We start from the raw sequence: 27,800 nt of genomic DNA on the forward strand, positions 1-27,800 counted from the left end.
AGAATTGACTACCCAATGTAAACAAGACACAATCTTCTTTATAAAATTTCAAAACTCTTAGAAATGGAGCATTCATTTGTGCCAACAATATCTCTGTGGATGAAGCACTCACAGTGGCACTAAAGGGACATAGAAAAAGCTGAGACTCAATCCAGTTGACAAAAACCCAGTATTTTTATGTCTTCAACTTTGAAGGATTCAAAATTAATGCATTCTTTCCACTTCAAATCATTCAAAATTGGGAATTTGAATTAAATAAAATTTGTTAATTTAAACCTTTTTAACAAAAGAGATTTTATTACTTCCTAGTTTTTTCTTTCATTTCCCTCTGCCCTCCCCTCCCCCCCATAAGATCATTGCTCTTGATCCACAAAGGTTTTATGAATGTAAGCTGGTGCTTGTAGATTTCTGTCTGCTACAGCGTACCAAAGCCAGAAAGTTATATATAGAAGAGTATCTTCATACAGCAACTTCTGACATGTTGTTCCCTTTAACACCTGAAAAAGAAATATTCATATATCCCATGGAAGCAAAATGAGAAGGCACTGCATCACACTTGGTAACTAAAGCAAGTCAAGCCCATGTACTCTTCTTCAACAAAATAGGTTAAATAATAAGAAAACAAAACTTAACTACAATAATTTGATGGGTTGTTTTTACAGGAATATTCTACAGATATTCATTTATTTAAAAGGAAAAAAGGAAACTGTTGGTGTTAGAGTATATATGTGTTTAGCTTGGTGTCATGAACAAAATTAATGTCTAGCAAGGGTACTTTCCAAATGTCAGATTAAATATGAAGTTTTAATGAAGGCTTATCAATTTTAAAGCGCTATGCCTATGTGGTCTTGTAATAGTAACTAGATTTCTCTTTCAAGTCAGACAATGAAAAAGGAAAAGAAATAAAATAGTATCCAGGGTAAAAGACCTCAGATTCCCACACAAAGGAATCATCACTTACATTAGAACTATCTATACCATGCAAAAAATACTGGTGCTGCTAATCTGCCCTAAATTTTCAGCCTGGATTTTTAAGCTCTTCTCAGAGATCTGGGAAATATCTTAGTGGAAACAAATCCTGTTAGAGTGCTGAGGAAAAAATGTGCTGGAAAAGCTGCTTATCTCAACAATTTTATCACTCAAGGGGAAAAAACTGCACCTCAGCTTTTGATATTTTTGGTGGATGTTTTAGATAGGCGTGAATTGACTCTGGCATACAAGAACATATGCATACCTGTCAGGTTAAGGTGCATGCACACACTGTTCCCTATATTCCTCTGTGCCTTAGTCCCACTGGAAGAAACACCAGCACATGAGAAAATTCAAGCAGATGGGCACAAATGGAACCACATGTACTTTCAGAAGATCCCTTACCTCAAATTACTGGTCTAATAAATATATATACAATTTTTCCTCTTTCAACAGACATTTATTATTCCTTTTTTTCCCTGACTCTTTTTCCTTAGTTCCCAGCATCGGTGGAATCCAGAACTGATATTGCCTATAAGGAGGAAGAAGAAATTTTCTATTAAATGTTAAATTAGGTAAGAGAACAACAATGTGAGTGTAATAGAGGAGGAATTGGTGGCTGTGTGTCAAGTCATTTTTCTAGGGTTCTAGATACATGGCAATGGCAAGGCTGCCTTTAGACAACAGCACTGTGAATAATACAATAGCAGGTTGGAGAGTATTGGATCGTTTTGGGTGAAGGGTCAAGGTTCACTCAATAAATCACTTTCTCTAGAGAATAGAGAAATGGGGGCTTGGGTAACCAAGAACTTCATCCATCCAAAATGGAGAGGTAGAAGAAATGGACCTTCAGTGAAAAATGAAAAAAACTATGGAGTTAGTTCTGTAACTAACTTCTGAAGAGCTTCCTCTGTGAAGGTGAGCTAAAAGGGTGGGAGCCATTTTTGAAGGTCACTCTGAATATTAGCAATGTATCCCTAGAGAAGCAACGCTGTGGCAGACAGATCATGAGTATGAGTAAGCAGCATTGATTAAAATATAAGGCAAGTGGTAGTGATAGCTTGCAGTTCACTGCAATTTTTTTCCTTGGTAAGCCCATGACAAAATTTGCTCTTGAAATCTGATATGAACAGCATGAACAACCCACAAAGTTAATGATGGACTCAATTTCATTTGGTATATAATGAGAAACAATAATTCTAATAAGCATTACTGGACCTCATTTTTTCTCCCACCTTGTCCATTTATGCAAACATTTATGTGCGTGTAAAAAGCTATGTGTCAGTGCCATGGAGACCTGCTTGCTGTCCTAGTTCAATCCATTCCTGTCTGATATTTTATCAAACTGTTAAGTTTATAGAAGAAAGACATTTGCCTGCACCTGAGGGATGGTAAAATTACTCTGACCCACACACACTTCACATCGTGAAATATGTAATCTATTATACATTAATAAAATGGTGTTTTTATAAATGAAACTGATTATTTAAGTATGCAACACATGTAAATTTTCCTTTTACAGAGAAAAACTAGTATAATAAAATTTTCTGTTGTAACTCACTGCTTTCATAAACTATTCAGGTAGTCCAAGAAAGAACAAATGAACAAATTTATGAAAATCAAGATCTCCTAACAAAGAATTAGGAAACAGGAAAAAGAATGAAAAAAATTAGAAAGATTCCTCAAATATTTTGTTTGCAATGAATAGTTGAAGCCAGCTCTTTTCACAGAAGATTATAATCTGTTTATTAAAGCCTACTTAATTTCTTATTATTTTACTCCTGAAAAAGCTGGTAGCCCATGGCCTGAACAAGTGTACCCTCTCCTGGATTAGGAGCTGGCTGGAGGGTCGAGCCCAGAGAGTGCTGGTGAATGGAGCTGCATCCAGCTGGTGGCCGGTCACCAGTGGTGTTCCCCAGGGGTCTGTATTGGGTCCAGTCCTGTTTAACATCTTTATTGATGATTTAGATGAGGGGATTGAGTCCATCATCAGCAAATTTGCTGATGACACCAAGTTGGGAGGGAGTGTCAACCTGCTGGAAGGCAGGAGGGTTCTGCAGAGGGATCTGGATAGACTTGAGATGGGCTGATTCCAATGGGATGAAGTTCAACAAGGCCAAGTGCCGGGTCCTGCACTTTGGCCACAACAACCCCCTGCAGCACTACAGGCTGGGCACAGAGTGACTGGAGAGCAGCCAGGCAGTAAGGAACCTTGGAGAACTAATTGACAGGAAGCTCAACATGAGTCAACAGTGTGCCCAGGTGGCCAAGAAGGCCAATGGGATCCTGTCCTGTATCAAAAATAGCGTGGCCAGCAGGACCAGGGAAGTGATCCTCCCCCTGTACTCTGCATTGGTGAGGCCACACCTCGAGTACTGTGTTCAGTTCTGGGCCCCTCAGTTCAGAAAGAATATTGAGGGGCTGGAGCGGGTCCAGAGAAGAGCAACAAGGCTGGTGAAGGGACTGGAGCACAAGTCCTATGGGGAGAGGCTGAGGGAGCTGGGGTTGTTTAGCCTGGAGAAGAGGAGGCTCAGAGGTGACCTCAGCACTGTCTAGAACTACCTGAAGGGAAGTTCTAGCCAGGTGGGGACTGGTCTCTTCTCCCAGGCACTCAGCAATAGGACAAGCGGGCACGGGCTTAGGCTCTGCCGGGGGAGATTTAGGTTGGATATCAGAAAAAAATTCTTTACAGAGAGGGTAGTCAGACATTGGAATGGGCTGCCCGGAGAGGTGGTGGATTCACCATCCCTGGAGATTTTTAAACACAGATTGGACGTGGCGCTGGGTGTCATGATCTAGTAAATGGACTAGAGTTGGACCAAGGGTTGGACTCGGTGATCTTGGAGGTCTTTTCCAGCCCAATCGATTCTATGATTCTATGATTCTATGATTTATCAAAATTCAAACTATAATGCTGAAAAGGCAGTTTGGTGCTTCAGATATTTGAATAACAGTTTTTCACATTTTAATTTATTGAAACAGTTAGAAAGCAAAAATGTTACAAAAGTGACAGAAAGAATTAGAAGATACAAATCTCACAAAATCTGTGAATTTAGCTTATTGTCACAAAATCTGGGAACTTAGCTGATTGTTTTGTTCCCCAAATTGTAAGCTAACCAAGGTAAAATAATTTCTGTGGTTCATATATTTTCTTCCTAAACCTTGTGTCCTAGTTCCAGCCAGGACTGGGTTAATTTTTACAGTTGCCAGGAGGGGGCAGGACTAGGGCTGAAGGTTATTCTAGGAAACTTCACAAACTGCCTCTGCTCCTGCTGTGCTTGGGGGTGAGAAAAAGACACATTCCAGTGGGTAGGAGAGGTAGGATACACTTTCTTTTTACTTGTTCTCTTGACTTCAGTGGCAGCCAAAAAGGACAACTGAAAATCTTACCATGATGTAATTTAATTCAGGTAAGTTACTACCAAAGACCAGATATTTTCCAGTTGGACTTTTTACCCAGTTCTAGATGCATTAAGATTTCCACAGAGATATACCATCATAAAAGCCAGAAAAACATGTGAATATTTGAGAAGAAGAAAGTCACTGTGAATTTTGTTTATACATGAACATGTGGATTTATGTTTGGGGACTTTGATCCGTCCTATGTACCTTGTTTGGTCCAGCAGGGTACCTGATATTTCTCTGCTTATGTATATTTGATATTTCAAAGGTCATTTTTCTTAAGGTTGCACCCTATAAATGCAGAAATAGCAAGTGAAACAATTATGAATAGTTTTGTGACAGCGCATGTTTTAAATTGATTAAGGAAACATATTCGCTAATCAAAGAATAAGAATGTGCTTAGCATATTTTAAAATGCTTATTACCTAATTAATGTATCTTGTGTTGTAAATTCTGTTAAATATTCTGTTTCATCTCATCCATGAGATTAAAAATCCCCACAAAAATGGACCTCGAAAGCAACATAAGTAATAGCTTTATCAGCTACCTACAGTTCTGAGACACTTGAAGATTATTGCAGGCTATTTAAAATAAAATAAAATTTAAAAAAAATAAAAAATAAAATAAAAAATAAAATAAAATATAATAATAAAATAAAATAAAATAATAAAATAAAATCTGCAGTGATAGGGCAAGTGCTTATCTTTTGGGAATGCTCCCAGCATATCTGACATATAGGCTCTAGACTCATTTTTTTGATTAGCTGACAAGCCTTGCTCTGAAGCACACAAAGCATTCTAAAGACAATTAACGCTCCAGGAATTTTATGAAAAGGATGTCATTATTTGGATATTCAGTGCATTGTATTGGAAGTTAGAAAGCAAATGGCTGATGTAGTTTAGAATACACAGTTTTCTGAAGGAACCTACTGCATTGCACAAGACATCTGGTAGTCACAGATTCATCTGGTTCTTTAATGTTGAGTTTTGTTACTACTTATTACCCAATACATGCACATATTTTGACTGTGCAGTGGCTACAATTAATCACTCATCAGTATTACTGTTTTGTGAAAAATTTGAACATATCATCAAGGCAAACAATACTATCAGAGTTATTTAAGACGGAATTGGGAACTATATTTGAATTAAAGTGAGAAAATACACATGTAAAACAAAATGAGGCCTGCATGGAAGCTTTTATGTTCAGAGTGACAAACTGTGAATCTAAACACTATTTTATGTACTGTAAGTATTACTAGTAGCAGCTTTCAGAAAACACCTGGTTTGCACAACACTTAGTGCATATAAAGGCTGTTTATGCAAGACTGGCTGAAGTAAAAAAGCAGAGGTAATAAAGATCTCTGAAATCCATATGTAGACTCTAATTTCAGTTTAGCATTTTCATGAAGAAAATTAGCATTCAACAGAAGGAAGATAAAGAAGGTTAGAAAGTAGGCAGTGTAATGTTGCTCAGGCTGAAATTAAAGTACTATGCATCTTTATCACCTACTTTGCAAAAGTTTTTCATAGCTAAGCCAGGCACAAGTAGGATGTCATTGATATACAAGAGAGGAGCTTTTCAGACAAAAAGGACAGATCATCTGGATTTGGAAAATAGAAATAAAAGAATAAATGCTACAAAGTGAAAATTTGTGTCCTGCAGGAGACATTACCATAACTTTAGTGGCCTAAAAGTGAGAAGACTGATCAAATTATCCATTCAGCCATCCTTGTCCTTCTCTTTTACAATGAATTGAGAGGATGTTCCAATTCATCCTTCTTGTTAGGAACATGTCATTTAGAGCAGGGTTAATTGTCCCATAAAATATAGAGGGACTACAAGTTGATCAACCTAGACTAGATGCTGTAATTTTTACATACATATATGTAATTCATGACTTCACAGGAGCAAATATGATAGAGTCACAGAGTATTCTGAGTTGAAGGGACCCACAAGGATCATCAAGTCCAATTCTTAAGTGAATGACCTCTACAGGGATCGAACCCATGAACTTGGCATTAATTTCACTTATGTAGTAAAACCAATCAGCCAAATCACAGCCATTGTTTCAAGAGTTCAGAAGGCATACTAAAAAAAAAATAATCCACTCAGTAGAAAATAAAATCAAGTGTACTTTCAATTAGATAACTTCAAACACATAGGGATGGCCTCTGAACAAATAGATTAATGAGGTGGAAATTTGTGCAAGATTTGTTTGAATAGTTGGATCAGACATTGAAATGCTCTTGCACTGAACTTTATATTCCTTAGCTGATAATGATGAATTCATACCCTGATATAAATTGGTAGTATTTGTAGCTGACTGTCATAATGTCTAAAATAATAGACATCTTTGCCTTTGCTTTTGTTAATTTAATTTATCCGTTTTAATTATTTGAATGACGAAGGCTTCAAATTTGTTGAAATCTCTGATCAAGTCCAGAAAAAAGTATTTCTTAAAAAACATACAGTATTTCCAAATTTTTCCAACACTGGACAGTGGTATCAATTACTTTACATATCTGTGCTACAAGATTGTTTGGGGGGTGATTCCACAAAGAATAAAAATTTATATACCTTTCATAAAAGTTTGATAGTGTTCAGGGTTCATTAATCTTTACTGTATAAAATGCTGAGCCAAATTCTGGTAAAATCAAATGTCTGGATGCTCATGTCTTAGGACTCAGGAATATTTTCCTAACATCCCATCATTTTAACTTTTCTGTGAATGTGTGCTATGCTCAGTAATAAGTAATGTAAATTAATTGCATAAGTAGTTTGTTCAGTTCCCTTTAATGACATTTCAGGGAGCAAAGAGAGATTAGAGCCTCAAAATCAGAGCAGGACTGTGAGTGTGTATGAGGAATAGGTTCACTGTGGGCCTAGGACCAGAAATAGAAATCAGAGGGGAATCAGACTTAAAACAGGCATGAAGGCAGCATGAAGAGTTGTCCGGTGGAGCAGACCCTGGAGGAGGATGGAAAGCAGCACCACTTAACCAGCCTCTGCCATGTGCCTACCTGGGTACTGAGGGTGTACGAGTGGTGTGTCCTCCTGGGGATTATTTACAGGGCTGGGAAATGTGTAGCTACTTAACACTCTGTAACTATCTAGTATCATGATTTATCACTTGTGTTGGTATTGATCTTTGTTAACATGTTCATAAATCAATGAACTGCTTCAACCTAATGTGGTTTGAATCACGTGAACTGACTGGTGTTCCCCAGTGACAGGATCCAACCCAACATAGTTTTATTCTGCCTAAAGTCAGAAACATAGTTATTTTTTTGCTAAGCTCTACATCTTAGACACCTTTTTCTTCTTTCAGCATCATGACTTTGAGGAAAGGGACTGTAAGGCAGAGCAGACAATCCAGAACTGATTGTTCAAGCAGAGACCAAAAACTGTATGAAAACATCAAAACCCATGTTTCTTTCTGAATATCCTATTCCCACCTGGCTGATTTGCCCATTATTCTATTTCTCAGTCTTCCATTTCTCACTTCGTTTTTTTCTTTGCTTATCCATTTACCAGTTTCCTTTTATATATTTTTACTGGCAAAACAAGAAAATAAATACATGTCTAAAGCATTACTTCAGAGACAACTTTGGCAAGAATGACTTAAGTTCTTCCTCTTCTCTATTGTACTGTCAATCTTTAGGCAGATGATATATCCTTTAAACTGCAACAATGTTCTAATTGTAGCTGTTTTATGGTAGAATCACTGTCATGTAACTGAAACATAGGCATTACCATACCAGCAGATGTAAGAATATTCTTACCACAATAATTTACAGGGCAACTTTGATAAAGTTGTAAAACCACTCTGTGAGATGGAGGACCCAAATATAAATTCCCTAGCTGGAGAATTAGACTGCATCTCTCACTTCAAAGGCAAATTTGCCTGCTACTAGACTAATATATAAAATATTATAACTTCCTCTTTCTTGTTTTGAACGAAAGAGTATTTAAATTTGTAGAAACAAATCTGAATAGCTTGAAATTTCACAGCTGTTCATCTCTTTCTATGTATTTATTTCTCTGAGTTGAATGCAAACTGTCTAGGTAAGGTACTTGATTGTTGAAAATTGAAATTGAATGTAATATAAAAAAAGATGAAAACAATATTATAATTTTCCTCCCCATTTCTCAAATAGATGGATAATCAGGGAGAAGGATGGAGGAAGAAGTACCCAGATTACATGTTCTCATAAAGCACATCCTCGAGTTAAAATCAAGCAGGCACTTAAGTGCTCTGCTTCATCAGAATCCAAATCTCTCAAAAGGAGGTAAGTATTTGGAGCAGGTAAGAGATTAGATTAGGATAGTAGACAAGTAAGACTTTAATTATCCCTTCATAGGCCACCCAGTGCTTGCTTCAGGCTCCTTTCTTTGAAAAATAATTCATCTGAAAGATTTATTAGCTATTTGCTGAGTTTAAATTTTAAAGTTCTCCTGTCACTTTTCTGGAAAGTAACTGCATGTGCAGTAATTGAGCAAGCTAGTTCTTTCAGTGCCTCCATGCTAAAATTTTGCTGGGCTATCAATTCCTATGCTTTGTCAGTGTCCTATAATACATAAAATCTCCATGATCAAATAGCCTGTATGCTTAAAATTTGCATTTTTACAAGTCAAAGTAACAACCAACTTTTCACCAACACTAAAACTTGAAGGACCACAAGCACAAGCAAAGTAATAAATGAATGCATATAGGCAAATGTGCTATAAGCATGAAAAAGTTTTATCTAGCTATAACTGGTTTTGGGGGGCTTGTTTCGTTATTCTTATATTTTTGTTTGGTTTTGTGAAGTTTTTCCCCTTATCCTTTTCAGGCAGATATTTGTCTGGTTTTGTAATTACTAACAGGTGTTGGATCAATAGTTGACTGGTCAATCAGTGATTATGTGCCAAGTCTATAGTTGTATATTTTTAAGAATTCTTATGGTTTCAAGCTAGTTTTTAAAAAATGCTGATATATTCCATGAGTTTTAAAAATCATAGTAAATCAGTTTTTAGATTGTGGCATGGACAATGTATTCCTGGTTTAAAAACAAATGCATGTGTGTTCAGCAAGAATAAGACAAAACCAGAAGTTTGTGTATTCTTTTCTTCCTTCTGATGTAGAACTCTTTGCCACTATCACTGATGATCCAAAATCTTCACTGTTTAGGTGTAAAAGCCTTTGACAATAGGGTCTACAACTGCAGGAAATTATCTCACTCAGATGACTTATGAAATGATTTTAGGTGGGTTACAAGTACCTGCTAGAGGTACAGACTAAAATCCATAGTTTTTCATTGGCAGTCTATACAACAACATTAAGTAAAATGTTTTTTTAAACATTAGCATCTCTACTGCTGCCATGTGTACTACACTTTCCATGGGGTTATGAAGAACATCTTTTTGCATCATAGCATTTTAAGGAGCTTAAAAATATATATTTATTAAGTGTGCTCCTATTTTACCTCCTATATATTAAAGAGTTGAATCTCTGGGAGTGGCTCATATTTTAGTCTGAAATTTTAAAGGGTTTATTATTAAGAAAAGAACTCCTTTGCTCTTAGATAGACTTGTGACCTGACAGACTTCCCTCATGGATAAATCTGAGGATTCTCACTACTCTCTTTACTACATTGGCATAACTCAGATAAGCCAGCTTTAGACTAAGACTCAGAAATTCTTCTTTTGGCACTATAGAACAAAATCTTTCCATACATAAGCCAAAAATTTATTGATCTGTCTGTTGTTTGTCTATATAAGATGAGCATAACCTTGATTCTATTTCAAGAGCATTTCTACCATGGACAAAGCACTTGAATCCAAATCTGCTTTGGCTCTGTAGAACCAGACATTTCACTGAGTGAAAAGGACCACCCAGCAATCCTCCACATAAATGTAGCTATCCAATCATCCCAGAAAGGAACACATACAGTTAAAAGTTGTCCTAGTAAGATTGATTCAGATCACATAAATCATTAATGTAGTCAAAATCTTTTTAAGAACTAATAAAATACTGCTCTAATTTTCCCCAAGATGAGCAACTGAATCAAGCCCCAGGTCCTCATGGGAAGGACTCAGATAAAAATATACTGCTTAGTCTTGCATTAGCAGGTAACTAAGCAAAAGAACAACATCCTATTATGGTATCCAGTGTTAGAAAATTTTAGAGAGAGATGTCTGCAGGGTGCAGAAGTTCTCTTTGTGAAAAAAAAAGGTATTTTCTCTTTCTATCAGGATTCATTTGATTTAATCAAAAGAGTTTTTTACGCACATCATTTAACAAATTCTCTGGTCAATATTTTTATGCTTTGTTACATGCAAAAGTCCATAGTAAAAGCTATCTGCAGTAGATCTGAATATTGATGTTTATTTAGAAGCCATATAGATGAGAAATTTACTCACTTTCTCACTTCCACCCACTGTGTTACATTTTGACTTCTCTGCAACCAGAAGGAAGGTCACTGCTAGTTTTGGGATGGTTGGACAGAAAGCCATGTTGGCTCCTGCCATGCCCGCTGTTCACAATTTCCCATCTCATCTATCACTGGCCAAGGTCTTTGGACATACCCTGTCATTTGTCTCTATGCATCTGTCATCTTCAGATCTTCCTTCACTTGCAGAACCATTCCTCCATCCACAACTTTAGTCACCTTCCTTCCAGGCCCCTTTATTCTTTCGGAAAGCATCTCCTTTAAAGAACTCTCTTTACAGTACCCAAGGATTTTGTTTTCCTCAATATTATAGTCTACATAGAGAAGAGTTTCATGTGATTCTGTCTCATATCTCTCTTTACTAATTGGAGAGTTAATGATGTGCCCTTTTTACAGTCTAGGTGACATAAAAGTTTGCAATCAGCCTACACAGGGTGCCGCTAGACAGTATGAGGTTTGTACTTGGGAGTTCAGGAGTTAAATTTTGTACATTAAAATACACACATTCACACTTCTACCACTTGTCAGTGTTCACAATTTCAGCTGTTTTTCTCTGTGATGGCTTTGGCCCTTCAGAAAGATCTACTTTGTCTCTCCTTTCTGAGATAGACTTCCTATACAGTGCTTCAATATGATCATGAGCCATCGTCACTGAATGGAAGGACATCCTTTCTGCACGGATGGAGGTGCCCTGACACAGAGAGATATCTTTGAAAACCTGTGCCTTTTATCTCCTAAGCAGTCAAAACCAGAATGGCTTCTCCCTATAATAAGTTTATCAGTATTTACTGAGACCTTCAACAAGGTCAGAAGTTTAGAAAATATAAAAGAAATATTAATGAACTATCCTTGGAGATGCTGAGATGCCTGGAAACAAGTTTTTGGATGTTATGATGAACTTTACAAGAATTGTTAAAGGAGTTTCATGATTTTCCATTTCATCATTTGTCTTAAGTGCTAAGCTTTTATCTAACACTGGCTTTGTATCTTGCTTGTCAGAGGTTGACCTTTCACAAACACTAAAAGACTGATCGGGAAGAGGAAGGTTTTGCATATGCTATGCTACTCTGTCATGCCTGTTGACATCTTTGAGGATACAGTTGCTTAATGGGAAAACACACTTTCTTGGAGAACCCTGCCAAGAGTATACAAACATATAAAATATAGGAAACTAAAACCAGACCCCAAAACAAACCAAGTAAATAAACAAAAATATAAACAAACAAACAAAACTAAAGAAACAAACTTCAAAACAAATCAACTCCAGAATATTTTACCAGCATGAGTTCTCAGAGAAGCAGTTTTACTTGCAGATTGAACTCCACAGAATCAATTTCTCTTGTGAAAACTAGGTGCAAATATTGGCTTTTGTGTGATGAGGGCTTATGTACTTCATTAAGATGCTGAACACTGTCCCTGAGTACCAAACACCTCCTGTGAGTGATTCTGTGACCACAATCTCACAGGATTTAACACTACAGGCTTTACATTAACATTTGTCTCAATACTATGGGTCTTAATCTGCTGAAATTACTTTAAAAAAACTCAAGTTGACTTGACTGGGAAAATGACAGGGCTTGAATATGAAGAAGCAGAAGACTATAGGGACATAGCTGGTTAATTGAACACAGTTGTTTAAATTCCAGGAAGGAGATGCTTGGATTTCTAGTCCAGGAGAGGAACATAGTATCTCTTTGACCTGTCCTGTATACTGCAGGCCAAAAACCACAACATACTCCTAAATACTCATGACCTACATTAAAAGACCAAAATCCAATGACATTTTGCCACATCAAAAAAATTCTGGAGACTAGGGGTTTATCTTACATTTTTTTGTATAACACTGACTTACCTAGACAATCATGGAAAGCAGATTGTGTCCAGATTTCCTTGTGAAAGTTGGGGGAGGAGACAGGGAGAAGGAAAATAAAAATAAAAAAACCACCACAAAATATAAGATAAGCAATAGCGGTTTGAGCATAAGGGCAAAACAACCATATAGTCACCTAAAGGATTTTTAATATCCTGGTAAAATATGTCAAGATAAGGATCAGCTACCATTTTAGTGCTGATCATGTAGAGTTTTGTTTTATAATCAGAAATGCTGTAGAGAAAGGGAAATAGGAAGGTAAGGTGTGTAACAGAGCAGAAAAAAATGTAATTTGATAAAAAAGGAGAGATTAATTTTCCTTGCACTCCACTAAAGGTTACTTAGAAATAAGATATTTTAAAAAGATGTATCATAAGATTTACTTCTTACTTCCTAATTAGTCTTTTAAACATGAAATAATTCCCATTAATCTCTATGAAAGTGTCCTGGAAGAAACCAGTTCTTAGCAATTCTCACCAAATGAAATTATAGAGGAATGAAATTATAGTTTTGATCTAAATTTCAGAGAAACAATTATCAATAAAAAACCCAACATTTTTAAAAATAATTTTAAGATCTATATATCTTGCAAATTTTTAAGGAAAGAAAAAAAGCTAATCTCAAGAGAGACCCACTGAATGTGTGTTTTATAATAGCCTCGAAAGTGATCAGCTTTAAAAAGTATTTACTAATATTAGGAATTACATAGGATTATCATAATATGCTGAATTTAGATTTTTCACTTTTAGATGCCTGAAATCAGAGTGTGTTTGATAACAAATGAAAAACATGTCTTGTACCAAATGAAAAATCTGGAGATGAGCTATGAAGGTGTCAAGCAATCATCATGGCAGAACTAACATTTGATAAGAAGTTATAAAGCCTAACATTATTTAATGGTGAACTGAACTGAGCTACAAGAGTCATAGCCAAGGCACTAAAAATTTAGAAATGAAAAGTCCCTCCTCATTATCTTGTGGCAGAGTAGCAGTGGCATAATGCATAATGATTCCATAACACAAGGAGTCTTTCAATGTAATTAAAAGTCAGTAGAATGGAACACAATTAGAAGACCATAATTTCTTTTTTAAGGCAATGTGTGGTCACCCAGGGCAATTCACTGTCACAGAATATCATTGAGATACCATCTATGACAAAAAACTGGAAAAGACTATGCAATTTTTTTGATCAATTATAGTATCTGCAGGTATCCACTGTGAGGAGAAAAGAAGCTGCACTGGACATTATACCACTGTGTGTATATTTATCTACTGTACTTAGAGTATCACATATTGGCTAGAACCCTGAATTCTTAGTTCTGTCCATTAAGCACAGGAATAGCCAAAATAACCACTTGTCATTTCAGTTACATTTGTAGAACACAGAAGTGCTAGAGAAGAGCCACATCCTTAGATGTTTTGTTGAGATTAAGAACATTTACTGACTTAGCATACAAATGAGCTATGTGGGCCAAATCAGTTAGAGATTTTTTGACAAGGCATAAGATCTGATCATAGGCTGGGATGTGAGATGTGATACCTGCTAGGTTCATGAATTAAAGTCCCTGAATATTAGCATGCTGCCTATTTTGCCTAAACCAGCTATGCTGTGAGGTGAAGCCTCTCTGAAGCACCTTCAGACACCATCAGAGGAAAAAAGGGAATGGGACAATGATGCAAACAATTTGCTTAGCATTAGTAAGGAGTGCAAACATATATCTAAAGGACAGGCTCCCATTTCTATAAGGATTATATTCAATTTTTATTTATTTTACCCTGCCCAGTGAAGAAACACAGAGGATAATGATGATCGCTGTGGTGCACAGAGCTGTCTTTTAAATTATGATGTCTCACTATGATGAGTGTTCTAGTTTTTCACAAATCTAACAAGTATGAGGTAAACAATCCTTAAAATACTGATAAAATGCCAATCAACTAAAAATGACAGTAGAAATGTAAGTTAATTATTGGGTTATAGACCCAAAAGATTGCAAAATGCAAATTGGAATCTATGTTACACTGAGAATGTCTAAAATAGATAGATGGAAATAAAATGACAATATCATTATTTCAGCAGTTTTGAGAACTGATATGAAACACACAGATATCTTCACAGCAAGGCTGCACTATCCCAGATCAAGCTGGCTTAAATTAACAAAGATGAGCACACTATTAAATTACTTAAAATTATATCGTGGTTTTATGGAAAGAAAGCTTTTCTTTAGACATGTTAATTTACATAGTAAAAGAAAAGGAAGTCCTTCCAAAATGAATCAATAAAAGCACAGAAAGATGTCACTGATGCAGTTTCTAATACAGATACACAAACAACTCTGCAGTGTCACAAAACTGAAGAATCAGTCTTTATTTTTATAATAAACCTATGAAATAATTGCATCTCAATTTGTGTAAGACAGTCTACTGCAAGGAAATGAGTAGCATCTATTCTTTATGTGAGAAGATGGCAACGTTGACATCTCAGTGTTAAAACAGGAAATGTCTTATACCAGCAAGTTTTTGTTGGGTTGTTTTTGGTTTTGTTTTTGTTTTTTTTTCCCATTAGATGCAGATCTAGAGTATAATATTTGCTCATGAGAAGATGGCATCCTTGACATAAGTTTAGGAGGATAGGGGTGCTTCATTATAGCCTAATTTGGAGCACTGAATGCCTCAGTGCTGGTTTTGGCTGGGGTACAATTAATTTTCTTTGCAGTGGCTTGTGTGGGGCTACAATTTGAATTTGTGCTGAATACCGTGATGATAATATAGTGATTTTTTTTTTTATTATTGCTGAGCAGTGCGTGCACAGAGCTAAGGCCTTTTCTGCTTTTCATACTGCCATAGTGGCAAGGAAGTCGGGAGTTCATAGGAAGCTGAAAGGGGGCACAGCCAGGACAGGTGAAACAAACTGACCAAAGTTATATTCTGTGTGACATTACATCATGCTGAGTACAGTGTAGGGAAGAAGGAGGAAGACGGGGATTTTGGTGGGGTGGTGTTTGGTCTTCCCAAATCACTGTTATGCATGATGTGCCCTGCTCTCCTGGAGAGGCTGAACACCTGCCTGCCCATGAGAAGCAGTGAGTTAATTCCTTGGTTTTGCTTTTTTTTTTGTATGCGTGGCTTTTGATTTTCCAATTAAACTGACTTTATATCAATCCTCAAGTTTTCTATCTTTTTCCCTTTTGATTGTCTCCCTGTTTCTGCTGGTGGGGGAGTGAGTGAGCAGCTGTGTGCTGCTTGTTTAGTGGTGGGGTTAAACCATAACAGCCTTCTAGTCCTAGAAGCATCCTAGGCATGCTCTAGGCACAGGAACACTGGTTAGGTGTTATCCAGAAGGAATTCAGTCTGTGTGCTCTAATCTAGCACTGGGAGAGGGGACAATTCATGGTTGTGCTGGTTTTGGCTGGATGAAGTTCATTTTGGAGCTATGTTTTGGATTTGTGCTGGAAACACTTGCACAGAGCCAAGGTCTTTTCTGCTTCTCACGCTACTGCCCCAGAAGGAGGCTGGGAGTGCAGAGGGACTTGGGAGGGGACACAGCCTGAATAGCTGACCCCAACTGATCAAAAGGATATCTCATGCCATATAACATCATGCTCAGTCTATAAAGCTGGGGGAAGAAGGATGATGAGGTGGAAATTGGGAGAGATGGATTTGGTCCTCTCAAGTCACCATTAAGTGTGATGGGGACCTTGCTTTCCGGAGATGGCCGAACAACCTGCTTGCTCATGGGAAGTGGCAAATGTACTCTGTTTTGCTTTGCTTGTGTATGCTGGTTTTCTTTGGCTAATAAACCATTTTTTTCTCAGTCCTTGCATTTTCTCATCTTTACTGTTCAGATTCTTCCCCCCACTGTGGGGGAAAGGCAGTGAGTGGCTGTGTGGGGCTGAGTTGTCAGCTGTGGTTAAAACTTGACAGTGGTAGATCAGCTTGAAAAGATCTCTCCTGGGCCAAAATAAAATGCCAGTGTGGGAACATCCATGCGCTCTGATGGAAAGGTCAGCTACAGTAAAGGCACTAGCTGTATTAATTTGCTCTTTTCAGAGTCCTGCATTAGTTCAATTGTGGGACTGATAGGTCTCCAGCTGAGGGGACATGTGTAAAATCCAATATTCCCCAAAATTTCATGAAACACTATCACTAGCTAACAGGTAACTGAAAGAAACTAAAATTACCCTAATCTGTTCCCTCCAAAATACTGGTGTAAAATATGCTACATAAAAGTCCTCCTATTGAGGGATTGCCAAGGTTGTAAGTCTCTTTTGGAAAAACTAACAGTTGCTACATGTGGTCCCCTTTGGAGAATATTGCCTTTGTTTCTTCCTTTTTAGGAACAGAATTTTCTTTGTAGATTTTATTGGCCCTAACTTCAGTGCAGAAGCACCAGGACACAGTTTTATGGATTCTGCACGTATCCCTTGGAAACTTTTTTTAAAACAATCTTTAGCTTAAATCATCAAAGTATCTTATCATTCACATAATTAAAAAAGCTTTTCTAAAGCAAGTATTATTAACCTCTTTCTATTAATTCACAAAATGAAATGCAGGAAAGGGACAGTTGTATAGTGAGTTGATCACAGAGTAATAACTAGACCTTCAGTTATCAACTTACCTCTATTGAAGAAATGTCATTGACCAAGGACAGCTGAAACAAACCTACAGTTATCAAGTTGAGAGTGCAACTCACACCAAAAATGTCTGGAAATATGGGGAAAACCATGCAAATTCTTTTATCTGATGCAGAAAAAATAATTCAAAAATATACACAATGTCATCATCAGCAAAAAAAAGGCAGAAAAGGATTTTATAGATCCTTTTTGAAATGGATGCCATAAAAAATCATAAAGTTTTGGAGGGGAAATGATAATATTTAAGATCTTTATAATCCAAAACAAATATGTGGAGCTTTGGGTTAAAATTTTATCTGAGACATTTTAATTTGTTTTTTTAATAAACAACTTCTTAAAACATAAATGAAGAAATAATGTTATTCCAGTTGAATAAGGAATCATTCAAAATGTAAACTAGAATAATATTAAAAGAAATAAATTGCCATCATCATGTTTTAAGATGCTTAACTATTCTGACTATTTGGAATTTTAGATAGGGTTTTATTATGTTTTTTTCAAGCTATTTTCATTATCAGTAAAATGGAAAGCTATATGCAGATTATATAATTTGTTGAGTCTTACAGTACCTAGACTTTTGCTGCATAATAATTTCTCCATATTTTTTTGCATAAACATAAACCCCTTCCAAGTACAGTAAAATGGCACATAACTGCTGTTATAATGATGAAGGAGGAGTTTATTAATGGTATCCAGAAAGGTTAGTGTGGCACTGCTCAGAACAAAAGATGGATATAGAAACCTGAAGATGGGTTGACTCATTTCACAGAGGTAAATAGTCAGTGCTGCATAACTGTCTCCTTCTAATTAGCTTGTCAAAAGATTTTGACAAAGACCTCCAGTGGATTACTGAGAACACCTGAACTGCAGATTACCTCTATTGAATCATTTATTGTCTTTCAGAGCTTTTAATAGAATTGATCTAATCAAGTCAATTCTTTTTTCTTATCAATTTTCAGCTTCTTTATTGTTTTTTGTTAGCATTAGCTACTACAAGGTTTTACAGCATTTTTTTTACAGTTTTGTCTTGCTTTCTTGCATGCTTTTTAGATCTTCCTTTATATCTTTATTTGGACTTCTCTACCAAGAAATTTATCAGAGAACGTAGTGTTCCCAAGCTTTTTTTTTTTTCTCTTTCTTTCACTGGTTTTAAATGTATTTTTACATGAAGGGATAACATCTTCAGTTTAATGCTACAATATTAACACAAGTTGTTCTTGGAACTAAATAGGCAATTGTATAGCAAGCTAAAGATCATTAATTGTCTTTCTCAGATCACCACTGGCTGTGTTTCTCTTCATATTGTCACTTCTTCAAATATAATTTCATGTAACAAAAATTCATTGCAGTAATTAATGTGACACAGATATACATTTTAGTTAGCTGGGATTTGACAGATATGGGAATACAAATCAGGAAACCATATTTGGCTGTTTTCTGACTTAGAATTCCAAGGGCTGAAAGGAACAGGTGAAAAAGGTTGATTGTCTTTTCCCATTAAACTTTTCCAAACACATGTACTATATCTACTTGCTAAAGTCATTCAGGTAGTTACAGGCATCCCAAGGAGCTGCCAGACTGTGAGTGCAACCATTTAATAGTGAAATGTTTTGCTCCTTCTAAATAGTGTGGTTGGAAGACAAGGTGTCCATTGCCTCTTTCAGCTGACATGTCTATATGGTGGTTTTGTAAGTGTCTGAAAAGGTTAGCACTGGAAAAATTACTGACATAATATCAGGGGATGATACAGCATGTCAGTTACTGCATTGAATCACAATCTACACTGATTGTGTATGAGAGCACCTACAGTGTACTGCTGTCCAGATCATCCAAGCAGATTATGAACTTTACAATTTACAATTCTGAACTTTAAAATAATGCAAATTAGCATCATGTCTAGCATAGTACTAATGGTTTACAATGTTAGGCATAAGAAAAAGAGCCTATTCTGTTGAAGCACATTGTCTTCTGTTTTTAATGATTTTGGTAAATAATTTATTCAGTAACAAATTGTAGTTCTCATTAAATAAAAAAGTTATTTGTGTTAGATCCACCTATTTTGAATTAAATTTAGGGGAAGACTGGAGATGCACAAAATTTGTTTTACCCACCTTCAGCTCATGATGGCATTTATGCTGGGAGAGGGTGCAACTCTCTCCTGTGGCCAAATTATTTGTATTCGTGAATATTGTCATGGTTTATGGGCTGTCCAGTGTAACAGTGATGAGGAAGCCTCATTCTCATTTTTAGGGATTATTCAATGCACTGGGCAAATGTGCCAAGGCACCAAATGATGTGTGTTCAACATACACATCCTACACTTTGACATGCTGAAATTGTGAAGAATATAGAGAAGGTGCAACAATATGAAGGCAGGAGACTGAATGAATGCTTTTCATTCCATTTTTTTACCCCTTTGCATGTCATTTAGAAAAAAATCTTTTGACCTGAGTGAATTGGATTCAGATTTCAAAAGGGAGAAGAAGGAATTGAATTCAGTTTCCTGCAGTTATGCCATCAAAGAAGGGCATTGTTCTCATTGCATTTATGATATCTAAGTTTTGCCCTTCATTTCCTTTACTTTCTTTTATTAAAGGTATGCTTTAGCATAACATAAATAACATGTTTTGCTTGTAAGTATTTTCACTTTGAATGAAATGCATGCTCACAAGTATGTATCTACATATATATGTGTACAGGTAATATGTTTGTGTTTATTTGTCTTTATACACAGTTTCATTGGACCAGTGGTAACAACTCTTTTGTTAATGTTCACTTTTAAATTAGCAAGGAAAGCAAAGCATCACTTATATAGCACCACTCTTGTATATTCAATAATGAACACCATCCTAAAATTTCCAGTTGCCTGAAGAGTTTATAAAATTATATATTGTATAACAAAATTACATACAATTATGCAGTGTCCAAAGCCCCTAAGGATTGAATAATGGATTGTTAATTTGAAATATTTATAAAAAATAGCTGAAAGAAAAACCTTCTTGCATAGTTCAAAGTAGATAAGGAAAACTCTCAGAGGAAAAAAATCTGATAAAGTGAGTGTATTTGGGAAAATATGTTTTGTGCAGCACTACAGTCTAAAATAGATGCTGTATGCAGCACATAAACATATTAATTTGTCAGCAGTTTCTCAGTGCCAAAATACTTGGCAAAGTTTTAAAAGAGCTATACTGTAGTCTGAGTGGTATGTTGGCAAGATGCCTGCACTTGTTCTACTATTTCAGTATAGCTTTACTTACCTCATAAGGATATAAACATGATTACTTTTTCAGTTATTGTAATGTCCATTTTGTCCTTCACAAAAATGTCTATACTCTGTCTTACAAACATCTAGATCCTTTAACCGCAGGTAAAAAAAAAAAAAAAAAAAAAAAAAAAAGAAAAAAGAAAAGCTGACAGCACTTAACACACATTCAGAAAAAAGCAATTAATTTGACAGGTTGACAGTTGAAAAAAGTAGCTTCTGACAGACATCCAGTGTGATGCCAGCCAGAATGATGTACAGTGTAACACTTTCCTTAAAAAGGAAAGTAAATCAGGCATCCCAAAGGCAAGTCCTTTGTGTTCCATTGAAGCTTTTTGGTATTAGTACATCTTTGTTGTGCATTCCTGACAAGCTGTAGAGAATTGTACTGTACCTAAACCATATTTGAGTAGAATTCACAAAGGGCAGTATGCAAATCCCACAAAAGATTGCCAAAGAGCAAGGCAAAGGGCAAAGAAAGCAGCAGTGCATTTCCCAAGCACATTATAGATGCTGTGCAGACCCCTGCAGCTGACAAGGGCAGTGGAGACAGGGAGCAGGTTAGCAGAACAATATCAGTCCCATTATGCTCCCTTCAAAGTCCATTAACTATTATAGTGGTTAAAGCATCATAAGTTACTTCTGCTTTTCTACTTTGTACAAATGCTTGTGCATGATAGGAAAATGATTAGAGAGTGGATAACCTTTTGACATTTTTTGTTGAACTAAGACATTGCAATCATATAGATTAAAAAAACCTCATGACATTCTTAGCATCTTGCATCTTGATAACATCCCAAATCCACCTTTTTGGGTCAAGTTCTCAGGAGAGAGAAGATAACAATATGAACAGCCATCTCAAAGACCTGTTTCTGTGAGTCTTTAAGGTATGGAATGGAAAATCTGTATGTTTTTAAATTAAGAGATAAACATTAGCCAGAATTAAGTGTAAATAGACATTGTCTTGTACAAATAAAAACAATATAATAAAACAAATCCAACACATCTCTGCTCAAACACAAACTATCTAATGCTCATTCAGAATCTAATGTGCTCCATGGAGGAGCTATCTTGAAATGGAATAAGGTTCACAGCTTGTAAATATCTCTGTGCCTCCTGTATTACCACGGGAACACTGAACTGGTAGACAGTTATGTTGCACAGAAGATTCATGCAGACTCTATCTAATCACTCTGAGGTGACTTTTAGCTTGTTGGAGACCATCTACGACCTCTTCTTGGAGTAACAGCAAGACCATTCATGGATTTCTGTTATGAAACCATCCCAAGTATACTATGCTTCCCTTTCATGACAGAGGTAAAAGACAATGAAGTAAATGGAATTTTAATTACACAATATCGAGCTGCATTTCAGACCTATAACTGGGAACAAATCCATCCCCTATACTCTTTAGATGTTATGTCCAGATGATAAACAAGTACACTAAAATACTAATTAACTGTAAGATTTGTGTCTTACTGCAACCATGCTTGAATTTACAGTATCATTAGAAAGATTTAGCAAGATAGAGCATTGAGATTGATGTTTGCTAGCTTAGTTTTTCCAAGCTGCTAAACAGCCAAGGTTCATTAAATTGTGAAACACAATTTCAGGCCCACATGTGGGAAGATACAGGAACAATCTCCACTTTACAAATAGTATGGCTTTCATACACACTTTGATTAATGTTTTGCACAAATAAGCTTTGTGATATTGAAAGTTTTTGCATTGAAATTATCCAAAATTTATCATACATTTTCTTCCCAAAGTCTGGGCCAAACGCTCCTCTTGATTCTCTCCCAGGTCCATTAGTTCAGTGGAGCATGGGTTATACTACAATTATAGGTATTAGGATTTGGCTCAAGACATTTAAAAAATCTAGATTGGATTAGATTCAGTATTTGAGTCTTAATTCCTTGGGATATTTTTGGTAATGTTCCAAAGCAATATCCTCATACAAACACCAGTGAGACAAAACTTTGTATATATTTCTGTAGGAATTTTGATTAAAGACAGTATGCACTGATGGTCCTCGTTTAGCATAGAACTTAGACCTATGCTTAACCTTGGGAACGTAAAACAGAGAATATTGTAAAAGCTATGTGTATATGAGTACCTGTATACACAGACACACAATCACACATATAATTTTAGGTCTCTGTTTTGTGTGTGGATATTATTGACCCCGCAGATCTCAACGCTGAAAGGAGTTTAGAAAAAGTTTGCCGGGAAGTGATTTGCTCAAGTCCATGCAAGTTACCTGATACTCAACCATTTGAAAGGAAAAAAAAATAATATTAAAACAACAAACACCTCACACGGTCCATATGATAAACAACTGCATTATTCTTAATCGGGAAAAATAAAAAAGATATTTTGCAATGATCAACCTTAACCCCTGTCTCCATGTATACATTTTTTTAAAAATTTTGACTTTGCAGCAAGATATTAGTTAAACAAGAGGGTGGCTAACATAATCACTGAATAAGTGAATCAAATGATGAATTTTGGAATAAATATTATTGCTGTTTTACAAAGAAAATATTTTTTTAATCTACAGAAAGACTATTATTTTAAAAATAGCTTTACATATATGCATAAGTTTTGGCTGAAGCTTAGCATTTTGTTGACATATCTATATGATGATATCTTTCTTTCTTATCCAGGAAAATGGTTTTATCATGCAGTTGTTAAAATGTGTGCATTCATTTTCAGTTAGAATGCCATCTGATATAATTTCTTTTTATTAATGATGTTAGGTAAGATTGCACATATTTTGTAACTCCCAAATAATGCATTCCATGGTAAAACTATTTCAGATATATATAGTGACTGCTAATTAAAGACTTTGGTCCATGTTAGGGATGTTTTAGATGAGTAGTTGATTCTTCAATGCAGAGAACAAAAAAAGAAGTACAATGATACTTCTATCATTATATAATCTTTTTGACCACACTATATTCCTTCTATCTTGTGATAAATCACCAGTTTATGGACTTCCTGACCTGGATGCTCTATGCTTAATATTCTGATTAGTAGAATGTAATTAGCTTTTCTTTGTGAATTTGCTTACTCAATTTTCAAACACATTTCTCTTTGGCACCCAGTGTACATGACATTTTAATTTGTGAGCTCTGTGAAACAAGCTTCTTTTTGTTTCTTTTAAAGTTTACACCTGAAAATTTTCTTTGTGTGTCCCTTGAATTTTCTGATCTTAAAAAAGGTAGATAATAGTTGCAATTAATCAGCATTCCTTTCTCTGTGTGTTGCTCCCTCCTTCCCCTATTATCCTCCCAAGAGTAGGAGTACTGAATTAATGCATCTCTCCTTGCAATGAAGCTTTTCTTCAACTCTGGTAGTATTTTGTGTCTTTTCCAAGTTCTGCTATATAACTTTTGTAAACTATGAGTACCTGTGTTGTATCACAGATTAAAAAAAATTACAAAATATTTTTTCCATGGATTTACAGTTGGTTTTGATTTCTTCCTACTACCTCTTGTCATTGTAATTGTCCCTGAGCACATTAGCTCAGTAGCTAGTGGTCTTAAAAAAGTAAATATCCACAGTGATGCTACATTCTATGTCTAAGTGACATCTAATGTCAGGGTCTTCAGGGTGTATATTTTGTTCCTGTGGGTTTTCCTTAAATTTATAATTTTGAATTTGTCTACATATATGATTTTTTTTTGGTTGGTTGGTTGGTTTGGGGTTTTATTTTTGTTTCTTTGCAGGGCTTGGTTTGGTGGTTTTTTTGTTGTTGTTGTTTTGTTTTTTACTTTATTTTGATTCTTCCTCTTTAGATACAACTTTGAGTTAGATTTACTTCCTCCAGAGAAAATCCTCAGAGACATTTTGTCTGAGACCGTGACTGCATTTGCTCTTGTTCATCTCTCCGCAGGTCTCTTTCCATGGTACTGCTTTCCAGCATCTCATTCCCTAGTCTGTACGAACATCCGGCATTGCCCTGTTCCAGATGCAGGATCAGCACTTCTTCTTGTTGAACTTCATATGATTGGTGATTATCTAGACCTCTAATTTTTTCGAGGTCTCTCTGAAGGACCTCTCTACTGTGTAGGGAGTCAACAGCTCCTCCCAGTTTTGTTTCATCTGCAAACTTGTTTAGCATCCCTTCATTTTCTTGGTTTATAATAGCATACATGCTATTTCAACTGTGTTGCCATAGCAAGCAAGACTAAATATCCTTTGTTAAATTAATTCTTTTATCTTTCCTCCCCCTCGAGCCATCAGCTCTGGAGAGCAATTTGTCTGGAGTATAACCTTGATTGTGCTTGTGTTGCTGACAGTGATAGGAGTTAGAAGAGTAGCTTCATTCTGCCTTGTTTATGTTGATGCCTAGGTAGTCCATGTGACAAACTAGCTTTTAAATTTCCCTCAAAGATTTGATATTATATGATTCAGTACAGGGCTGCACACTTGCTTTTAAGTTTTATATTAGTTGTAAAGTTTATATTCATGTCTGTTTTTGTTCTAGCTACTGATGGAACATTTTGGATGATCATTTGAAGGAAAAATGTGTTTGTTTTTCTGGTGGGTTTTTATCTCGGCTTGTAACTAAGAGATATGTATTTTTTACAAGTATTTTTTTTCTACTTCTGCATTGGAAACTACTTGCACACTCTTCCTCAGCATAAAGAATTGTTTCAGTAGGGTCACGACCCTCGGAGTTCAGCTGGCTGTCAGCATTCCAGCTGAATGGCATCTGCACTTACATCCTGCTTCAAGGGGAAATGCAAACAATCATGCTGCTTCGGGAACAAAAATCTCAATATTTATATTAAAATCACTTTTGATTAAAAGCCAATTACACTGAAGATGATGCACATCTGTCCTGCTTTTGTTTGGAAAATACAGAGATAAAAGCCCTGGATGTAAACCCATTCTTCTGCTTCCCACTGTATTGTCTTTAGGTTTGAAATTTTAGCTGCTCTATAATCCTAATCAGCCACAACAGTGTGCCAAAATATATGACTATACCAAGGAAGTATGTAGGAGCAGTGACTTTTAGCTACCTCTAAACTGCCAACTTCCATAAGTATTGTCTTGGGCAGTTTTAGGGAGTTCCTGCTTGACTGCGTACTCAGATTTGCAGAGGGAGTACAATTTAAAATCTGCAAATGATACAATTTTATGAAGAGCTTCCAAGACTCTTGATTCCTCTGTTGTCATTCTCTGGAGAAGAGTGGAATAAAATTTTCATCAGAACTATGAAATGCTTACATTTTCCTCTGGTACAACTTAAACAGAAGAGATAAATAAAAAACTTAGTTCAGGATGGCATCTCCATGAGATTTGCATGTGGATCGACTTAGCTGAATAATAAGTAGCATTCAAATTGTATGAAGGATTTATAGTTTCATCCTTTCTTGATTTAATAATGTTGAAACTTGCACACAAGACTATTGTGTCTCTACTGAAACTGTGTGCAATCATGTTGCAATGAATATTTAATATGCAATAATAAGGTGAGGCTAATATACCAACCTCCATATATGTAGTAAAGGTTTTATAAAACAATACCATTTTATTAATTGAAAAAAGTATAATAGAACACTCATGTGTGTAAAACAAAACACTTCAGCACATAATTAACTTTTTCAAATTATTAAGTCCCTTTATGTAAATTATTATGAGTAGAAACGTACTTAAGTATAGACTGAGACTCAGTCTAAAACAATACATTCCTTAGTGCCCAGGAAATATGTTTCCCTCTTCATGAATAAACGTAACATACACAGTATGATACCACAAGAGAAAAATTATATAAGAGGAAAAGTTCCTCCTGCAAAATAAATGCCCTGCAATGTAAAATAAACACAAGACAGCAAATGGAACAAATAAAAAATAAGCAAACTCCAAGGTTATTGTCTCACTGAATAAACCAGACACATAAGGCACTTTCTTCTGTATACGCTTTGATAGGGTGATTTAATCAAGCTATCTCTGTAACTATCAGAGTACTTTTATCTTATTTTTTCTTCATTTTTTTTCTGGTTAGATGAGAAATGAAGCTTTCCCTTCCCTCCCCCACTCTGAATTGGATTGAAATTCCCATGTAGGTCAGTTCTGTAGGTTAAAAGAATAAAATGGCAAGAGAGATGTACCAAATTTTTATTTCTCTGATTTCTCATTTTATACACCTCTTCTAGTGAGCAAGGTTTAAATTCTTAATATATCACATTCAAAAACCTGCTGAGAAGTTCACTGAGAGCCAAAAAGAGCAAGGGAAGGATGAGACAAACCTTTTCAGAAAGTCTTTTTGTAGGTAGTTCATACACATACTAATTTCTATTGTACCATTCCTGATTCTCAGAGGCAGATCAAACTTGAAAGAAGGCTGAATTCAAGTACTATTTTTGCTACTTGAACTGAGCACATTGCATCGCTCTTATCATCTTCAAAGGTTGCCTCCTACTTTATGAATAATGCGTCCTTAAAGCAATGTTGTCAAAATAAAAAACCAAGTAAGCCACTGCACATTAGTAGTAAAGGGCAAAGGTGTTTTTGTTTTTTCCATAAATTTTCAGATTAAGTGGATAAGGCTTGTTCCAAGAAACAATTAGAAACAGAAATTTTAACCAATTATTCTAATCACAAAAAACTTCTCTAATTAGAACTGAACATAAACTGAAAAGTTGAATTTAAATGTACTCAAACTTCATGGCATTCAAAGGTTACTTGAATATCAATTCAGATTAGATATTTCAAGAACTTCTCTGACAATATTGTGAGTGTTTCAAGCCATACAGGTGAACAAGTTTTTATTATCTTCCTTTTTCTTATTTTTCCCAACGTTTCAAATTATTACTACATATTAATGTGTGCAATATTTGTATTGCCTATTAATGCATAGCTGTGGGCATAAGCAGTCAAATATAATTTTTCTGGATTTTTCCTCTAATTGTTTTCTTTTTCACTTGAAAAAAGTTTTTTTAAAAAGTTGAAGGCTTGAAATATGATCAGTACATTACATCTGCCATGCTGTAAGGTAGTAAAAAAGGTAAGGGATTAGATTTAATGGTCTATCTAGGCACATAATTTTCCTTTTCAGTTAGATCTGGGATCCTAAATTTCTCTGTAGGTCTTGACCAGGAATCTTATCCATATATGCAAATTTAAAGTGTAGAATCAATCACTTATAAATAGCATTTTCATGTTGTTTTTCTCTGTCCAGGTATCCGGGTCTTCTGAAATAGAACTTACCAAGCTACTGAA

General features: G+C 35.7%; 1 long non-coding RNA gene across 3 annotated transcripts; it reads left to right on the forward strand.

Moving 5' to 3' along the window:
• Nucleotides 1–4,202: 4,202 nt before the first annotated feature.
• LOC139668312 (uncharacterized) lies at nucleotides 4,203–27,800 on the forward strand. 3 transcript variants are annotated; one of them, XR_011697025.1, is made up of 4 exons: nucleotides 4,203–4,287; nucleotides 8,532–8,663; nucleotides 24,466–24,582; nucleotides 25,060–25,542. It is a non-coding gene; the product is annotated as an uncharacterized lncRNA (long non-coding RNA). The 3 variants fall into 3 exon arrangements; XR_011697026.1 differs by lacking the exon at nucleotides 25,060–25,542 and adding an exon at nucleotides 27,760–27,800 and having other exon boundaries at nucleotides 4,242–4,379; XR_011697024.1 differs by having other exon boundaries at nucleotides 4,242–4,379.

This window comes from Pithys albifrons, chromosome 2 (assembly GCF_047495875.1).
Source record: "Pithys albifrons albifrons isolate INPA30051 chromosome 2, PitAlb_v1, whole genome shotgun sequence".
In the NCBI taxonomy this organism is placed as follows: domain Eukaryota; kingdom Metazoa; phylum Chordata; class Aves; order Passeriformes; family Thamnophilidae; genus Pithys; species Pithys albifrons.